This window comes from Saccostrea cucullata, unplaced genomic scaffold (assembly GCF_032062105.1).
Source record: "Saccostrea cucullata isolate Sc308-1 unplaced genomic scaffold, CSIRO_AGI_Scuc_v1 ctg1221, whole genome shotgun sequence".
Lineage (NCBI taxonomy): Eukaryota > Metazoa > Mollusca > Bivalvia > Ostreida > Ostreidae > Saccostrea > Saccostrea cuccullata.
The window spans coordinates 229,940-238,286 of record NW_026928331.1 but is presented as its reverse complement, the minus strand read 5'-3'; positions in this window follow the sequence as shown (position 1 = coordinate 238,286).

The following is an 8,347-nucleotide window of genomic DNA, read 5'->3' as shown; positions in this document are numbered from 1 at the left end:
ATTACTATCCAAAATAATCTGCTGCTTCTTTCTGTGAGAAAAAAACCTTAAAATAAAAAGAAATGTCGCTTAATATCAAAACATCAAAAAATGACATTAAGGTTTTTCCCCCGTAATTCAAAACTGATACATGTAAAAGTATTTCCTTCTCTGTGTTAATATTTATATGATTTTAAAATGTTTGTAATTAAGAAAGTATTTATCAACTAGTGTCACTATATTGTTCATCATATTGGTGCCTTATAAATTAAATCACACAAGTAAAGGTTGACGTACTTTTATTTAAGCAAGAACAACCTCTACACTAATATTTTAACTAAGAATAACCTCTAAACTTATATTTTCAAGTTTTCCAAAAAAATGAATATAATCTATAGACTTTGAAAAGAAGGTTTCGTTGACCGTAAATAAGGATGGAAAATTGTTCAAAGAGATACAATCTTCGGGTACACAAGTACACTGTCTACACTGTCGTTTATTTGTTAAATTTATGAATGACAGACTTAACATATTTAACGTACTGTTAGCCTTAGTACAGTAAAATATCGAGTGTCCTTTTGTTGTAATTTTCTTTCTAATTCGTTACTAGAATGGAACCACAGGAATTTTAGAACAATAACTCAATAAACTTAACAAGTTTGTATTGCAATTATCTTTCTAACTCTTACTAGAATTTAACCTTTGGAATTTTGAAACGATAACTCAATTAAAAAAAATAACTCGATAAAAGAAAAAGTTTTATTTCTTTATCTACATTTTTCGCCATTTTTTGTGATTCATATTAGGAAGAAAAGGAGTACACTAAAAGAAGAATGTCCCTTTTCGCAAAAAGATGACGTTTTAAGAATGTCTTTGGAATGTTTAGTTTTCACTTTTTTTGTATTTTTACAACCAAGTGATAATTCGATCATTTCTTTGGAAATCTAACTATTTAAGCTTATCAATAATTACCTTTTTTCGGTTTCGAATTTAGAGTATATATAAAGGTGCAAAGAAATATTAATTGCATGTAACAACGCTTTAATTATATTGAAGGATGAAGTTGGGTAAGGATTTAGTATTATCACTTATTTCATATACATGTGTGTATATTAGTTGTCTTTAAGCCGCATTGTTTCTTACATAACAGCTTTAATTTAGAATGAAAAGAAATATATTTTTTTAAGTAAAATCTCAGTAACAAGTTTATAAATAATATAATAAACATAGCTATAATAAATCAAATTTATAACGTTTGTACTTTATCGCTTCTTTTTAAAATATCTATGGTTAAAAACATGAATTGAAAGAATTTATAGAGTAGATAGTTCGATCCTTCATAAAAACAGTTAAGTAATTAATTGAAAATGCTCATAGAAATATCTCTGAATTAATAACGTAAAGTATATATATCACTACACAAAAAAGAAAGTCATTACAGGTAATCATATTCTGTATTGAAAATCATCAAATCTCCAATATATGTTCAGGGAAAGCAAATAGATTAAACATCTAATTAAAAAATTGTTCAGCAAATAAAATTTAGGTGAAAAAAACTATTGGTAACCAACCATTCAGAGAAATTTGCTTGTTTTTAATTCTTATTTGGTATTGTAGCGCTTCTATAAAACTTAGTGTAAAAAGCTTGTGCTATCATTGCAAGATATCACAGATCAATTCTAATTTTAAATCATGATAATAAGAATTTGCATCTAAGGTTAGATAAAAAAAAATCCATTTCTCTAAACATGTATTTCTTTGATTTTTAAGGGAACCAATGACTCTTTACAATACCCTTTCCAAGACTTCAAGGAACTTTTTAATTATATTTAAATACATGTACTTTAAATGAAAATTGTTTCCTGAAAAGTTCTCAGTTTCAAGCTCCATGTTGAGACTTGGTGCATGGCAGCCTCGTATCATTTCGGGGCGTAATGGGCGATATAAAAAAAAATCAAAATAAATGCAATTTTCTCTTCTTTAGAAATTTCCATTATTGCAATGACCAGTGAACCTTTATTTAAACTATTGAATTTATATCCCGCTGCATGGCTTTATGTTTCTGTTTTCATTGCGAAACTTAGTGAGTGATTGCAATTCAAAAAACATTTGTTTACTGCTGGCCATTAAAAATCGAATTTCATAAATTACATGTATATACCGATATATTAATTCATGACACATTGGTCCAAGGATTTAGCCCCAGATCGTCTTGGAATAATCGGACAAAGCCGGTGAAATCATGAAGCTCAGATACTCGGATGAACATCTTATGGCCAAAATCCTCTTGTCTTTTATATGGCTTCTCGTTTTTGACAGAAAACCACACAGTTTATTGATATCATTTTTAGTTACTAACAGGTCAAACATTACAAAACATTACCATTATGAAAAAAATTAGTTGCGGTTCAGCTCTTCCCAGGGAACTAAAATGAAAAATGGGGCTGGTATAATATAAATTCATTTCCTCTGCTTTTTTTTTTTTTGGTTTGTAAATTTCAGGATTAGAGTTAGGGTAAGTAAATTAAAACAGTTATAAAGTTTGTAAGATTGTCGGCTGAACATTCGACGGAAATGGTAGACCTTGTGAAATGAATTTTATCAAGTATTTCTAGATTGCCAAGTACTAGTATTTTACGAAATACTAAAAAAATGTCACTTATAAGCCTAATCATTTGCTATTTCATGCATCATTGTAACAAAATTTGATGATAGTTAGTAGTAATCAATAGTTCATTACAAAAAGTGAGCAGGGAAATCACGGACCTCAAAAATATCAGAGGTGGAATGGAGAAGTAGGCTTCCCTGTCGATCTGTTACATCCATCTTATCTCTTTGACGTCTTTGTCATGATCTGGTAATCGGATAAAAAGTGTGAAATACTAGCATGTCATTTTGCATTAGAAATGCCAGGCGATATTTGAATTAAACAAATTAAGTTGACTTTAAACGAGACTTCAGCGTGATACCTTTGTTTCATTCACTTTTTGTTAATAGCTTGTCTTTTGGAATCAGATCCTGCTCCTACCAAAAATGACATAATTCAACATATTTTATTGTCAAACAAGCTGACTTGTATAATTTCATAATTGTGGTTGACTTATAGTATTCATATAAACCACGACCCATCTTTTTGGCCGTTACAAAAGACTTTTTTCTTAATCTGAGTTCAAAGGGATTTTGAATTAACTTTTAAAAAAAATGTTAATCAATTATTGAACATCTTTGGTATATTTGAATGTCGAATTGCAGGTCGTTGCGAGAGACTTTCTTTTCAGATAGACAGAAACAAATGTGTCTGTTACGGGTCACAACTAGTATTTTTTCCAAAGGTGGATAAATGTATACATGTATATCTCATTAGAATGTCTAACAGTATAAGAGCACGTACATGAACTTTTCAGTTATCGCCATCCACGTTGTGTTGTCCCTGTCTCTACACACAGATGGGTCTATTGCATGCAATGGTCGGCTGAGAAGCTACCAGTTTTGTACTGATGTATGCCATCCATGTTCAGGGTCTTTGATAGAAGGTTCTGGTTTTGCTCTAGTTCGACAAAACTTTCGGAATACCCTAAACAATCTCAGAAGTTCACTCTGGGAAATAATCGAGCAGCTTACCAATTCCAAACGAGAATACGTAAGAACATTTTAATTTACCATATGCAACTTAGTTTTTTCTGCAAGTCCAGCGATTGGAAATACTTACATTTGATTCTTTTAATGCAATCGCAATCTAAACAGATCATTTTTACCTTCTTTGTTTAGATTATCAAAGGTTTAGATAAAAAAGAAAAGCAATTTTAAATCAAAAGGGTCAACATTATCATGATTATGGATATAGAATTATTTCTCAAAGAATTACATAAGAAAAATTCTTTTCAACAGGAAAGATCAATTTTTAGAGATGATATCTCCATTATTGAACAATTTGAATTTGCCGAGGACTTAACAATATCTACTGATGTTACAGGAAACTGTGAAATTGTAAGTTCCCATTGTGCTTTAATTGTATTTCATTTAATTATCAATAAGCATGTACAATGAATGTTTTTGTCAGAAATATTTTGGGGAAAATGTTTCTGTTTGTTTTTATACAATAACCGTGTCTGTGCACTTTGCTATTGGTACTTTTATCGTTGATTGGCATTTCAGTGTATTTTTTTTTCTTTCTAAGAATCGTTCTCATTTACGATTAGTGGAACTTCTCACAGAAACCTCTTTACTGATGAAACCTCTTCACACTGGATATGCCATACAAAAATCACTGACCATCCCATGGTCTGACAACGTCATACAAAATGTTCTGTGTTACCTCAAATTTTTACCCACTGTAAATTCTGAAGACAAAGTTAATATTCCTTGCTCATATGTTGTAAAATTCAGACGTTTGGGAACTGGCAAAAGGAAACTGTTTGCTTTGTGGATGCTGAGGAGAATCCAGGCAGCAATAGATTTAACACCGGAAATTGAATCAGCGTTTACTGTAATCCGGAATAATGCTTCAAATTTTGTTTAATTTCTTTAGATATATTTTTTCATTCAACTAAATTTCAATATTTATAATAATCTATTTATTAAAAGTTAAATTATTACACTTTTAAATTGATGCAGGATACAATCAGTATGCTATTTATGAAGAAAAGTTAAATTCATTGAAAGTTAAAATAGTCTATACCTGATTATATTTTAATTTTTTAATATTGATGAGAGGTAAAAATGTTATTCATTAAAAAAAAACTCTGTACATGCAGGTTATAGTTTTCCTATTAAAACCATTTACAAATGCTTTTTGAACTTACAATTTGAAAAACACGTATTTTTCTTTTACTGTATATAATAATAATTTTGTCATACATGTATATATTGAATAAAGACTATAACGAAAATATATTCTGTTACTTTTTCACCAAAAACTACGAAGTGATAATTTCTATAGAAACCATTAACAAAACTCCTTTTTTAAACTTGTAAGCCAAAATACGGATTCTGAGACACTCAGGGACAAAGTATAACGTGAAAAAATGGAAAAGTATTGTTTACAATTCCAGACAAAACGTCGAACATTATATTTGCTAGTACTGATTGATATACATTTGCATTCAGTGTATTTTTCTTTATGAAATCCATTGGAAATCTACAATGTTCAAATCTCGATATACATAACATACACGAAACCTTGTCACTTGCGGTAGAATACATGAAATATACATATTTGGACACAGAAAACGAAACAGTATTCAAGCTCCGAAGTCCATCAAACAATAGAAAATAGGAGAAGAGCAAATACGGACCTCCAAAACATCAAAGGTTGGATCGGTTACCATGAAGGAGTGAGAATCCCCCGCCCATTGGTCACACCCGCCGTGTGCTAATTGTCCTGACCGGGAAATAACGGAAAAATCCGTCGATAATTCAGTGTGTATAAAATAGCTTAACAATTAGTACATTGTATGAAAAACGTCAGTCAGCATATGACAAATTGTATTTACAGACAAGGAATTTGTATCGACCATAGAACTTATGATGACTTAAACGAGACTGTTGATACTCTTGTTTCAGCAACTTGTTCGTCAATGACTTACCTCGTTTTAAAAATTGTTCATATGTAGAGCATGCTCTTGCGCATCGAATCAACTGAGAGATATAATTCCTGTATGCAGGTGATGAAGGTATATTGCTGTATAAGTAAGGAAAGTTGACGATTAAAAAGTTAAATTCATCTCGTTTGTCATAAAGCTTGGTTATTAGATTATCATTAACGTCTTTTTCAAGTAAAATATAATCTAAATATGAAACAGATGTGTCAAAATATGTGGTATCTTTTATTTCAAGATCATCGGGATATATCGTATTGACAGAAAAATGGAAATAATCATTGTTACTTGATAATACGTTGTCGATATATCTAAATGTCGAGTTGAAGTCCACAGCGAGTACTAGTATTTTCTTCTTTTCGCGTATAAGACTTTGTACAAATTCTGCTTCATATGAATACTAAATTGGTAATAAAAATCCAATAGATTGTTGGAAGACTTGGTCTCCAAAAACCACAAAGATATTGTCCATCAGAAACTCGAGCATCTTTTTTTTATTATAAATATTAACCTCAAAGTACTTTTACGAACAATCAGAATTTATTTTAACAAAATAATTTCGCAAATGGCCAAAGACAAGATAAACAAATTTACGAGTTCCATTTTTTATTGAAAAAAGTTGTCAATGATATCAATAAGTCTGGAATTAAATTTATACTAGGGAATAGTTGTATATAAAGTCTTGAGTTTTTATGTTGTTGATTTTGGTAAAATTTTATGATTTCAAATGTCCAAAAAGTTCTCTGGAATTTTTTTAATACCCGCATCCGATGAACCTCACTTCTCGAATATCTTCTTGCACAGTACTCCTGAAATTTCTCTTGCACTATTGTTAATATTTCAATGAGGAGTAAAGAAAGAGGCTTGGTAGAGCATTTATTGGAACCCGCTGTGTAAGTTTGTTTGTAAGAATTTTTATGTACAGAAATGGTTCAAAATCATTTTGGTTGTTTGGAATATTTAAAAATATTTAAAACTGACAAATGATTTTGAAGAATTTCTTCATTAGAAAGAGAGCTATGAATATAATTTGGATTACCATTTGTAGAATTAAAGCCGAGTTCTTCTAAAGTATATATATTTAATGTAATATCATATAATGAGCCTTACAAAAAAGACAATATCAGCAGGTACCAGTTCGTGCTGATCATGTAATCTATCTAATTCTTTTTCACTTCTGGATTATTGAATACAGAAGGATGGATAGATTTCATATTGCCTCTCAATCGCTTAATGCGCGATTTTAACATACATCTGATACATTTAATCCATTCAGACAAAGTGTCAACTGTAAGGTCTTCATTTTCATATTTCGCCCATCGCCTGGCGTAATCTTCTACAGAATCCATAAAATTAATGAAACCCCGACGCCATTTGAGGGATCGGGGGTCTCTATATTTAGGACCTTCTAAAATATGTGATCTACATGTAAGGTCCTCATTATTAACTTATTTACGTCACCAGAAATAACGTGTCCAGCAGGACTAAATTAAGTTATAAGGTGAAGAAGAACTCGAACACGGTGGAGGATTTGTAAAGTTTTCTGGTAATTAAAAAGTTGGAAGCAATAGTCAATGTATATTTTTATGAAATACAAGTTGTAGTTTTGAACTTGAAATATGGTGAAATACAAGATTATACCCTTTTGTATGGCACGCCAAATTCACAAAAATGAGATAAACCTAGTTTCACATTTGATAAACTAGGTTTATCGACTGTAAACTATAGTTTACAAACCGTAAACTATAGTTCACTATTCGTTAAGTATAGTTAACGATTCGTTAAGTATAGTTTTCATCTGTAAAACTATCTTTAACGGTTGTTAACTATAGTTTACGAATGATAATCTAAGTTTATCTGTCTGTAATAAGCGTTAACAATAGATTTTGTTGATAAACATAGACTCACGTTTGTAAACTATAGTTTACAATCGTAAACTATAGTTAAGAGTTGTTAATCATAGTTTCACAAATCGTGAAACTATATTTTTCAGATCATTAACTATAGTTAACGGTTTGTAAACTATAGCTTACAAATTGTGAAACTGTATTTATCAGATAATCTATGTTTTGCAATCGCAAATGATTGTTTTCAGTGTTAAGTATAGTTTATTGTTGTGAAACATAGATTATCGCGTTAACTATGGTTTAAGGATGTAAAATATAGATTAACGTTGTTAACTATAGTTTACAGTCCGTAAACTATAGTAAACCTAGTTTATCGACTGTGAAACTATGTTTAGCTCATTTTTGTGAATTTGGCGTGTCATACTTTTGTGGTTAAGAATATTATTTATATTGACTGCGGCAATTCAATTGTTGGCGTATTGAAGTTTAAGGGATTGTTTTACCAGGAAGCAGCATATTTTTTCAGTTTATTTAAGTAGTTTTAAAAGCCTATGATTTGCAGGCTGCATTTCATTTCCGGAATTTTATGTAATTATCAACTTTTCATTTCCGACATTTTTTGTATTCATTTCCGACAATTTTAAAGGAATAAATCATTTATAAATCATTGAATTCCATTTTCTGAGTTTTGTAAATCTATCAATGACTTGGACTTAAGTTTGGTGCTGTCACTGGCATTTAATCTGGTGCACATTAAATGTGGTGAAAACAGTTTTATGCTCAATGGACTCTTAAATTTACCTAGATTTAGTGCTGCATGTACATATATACATGTATGTATAGATGGATTTATAGATTTTTTATCAATGTTTTGCAATAGCAGATAGCAAGAATTAATAAATGCTTTTTCAATACTTTGATTTT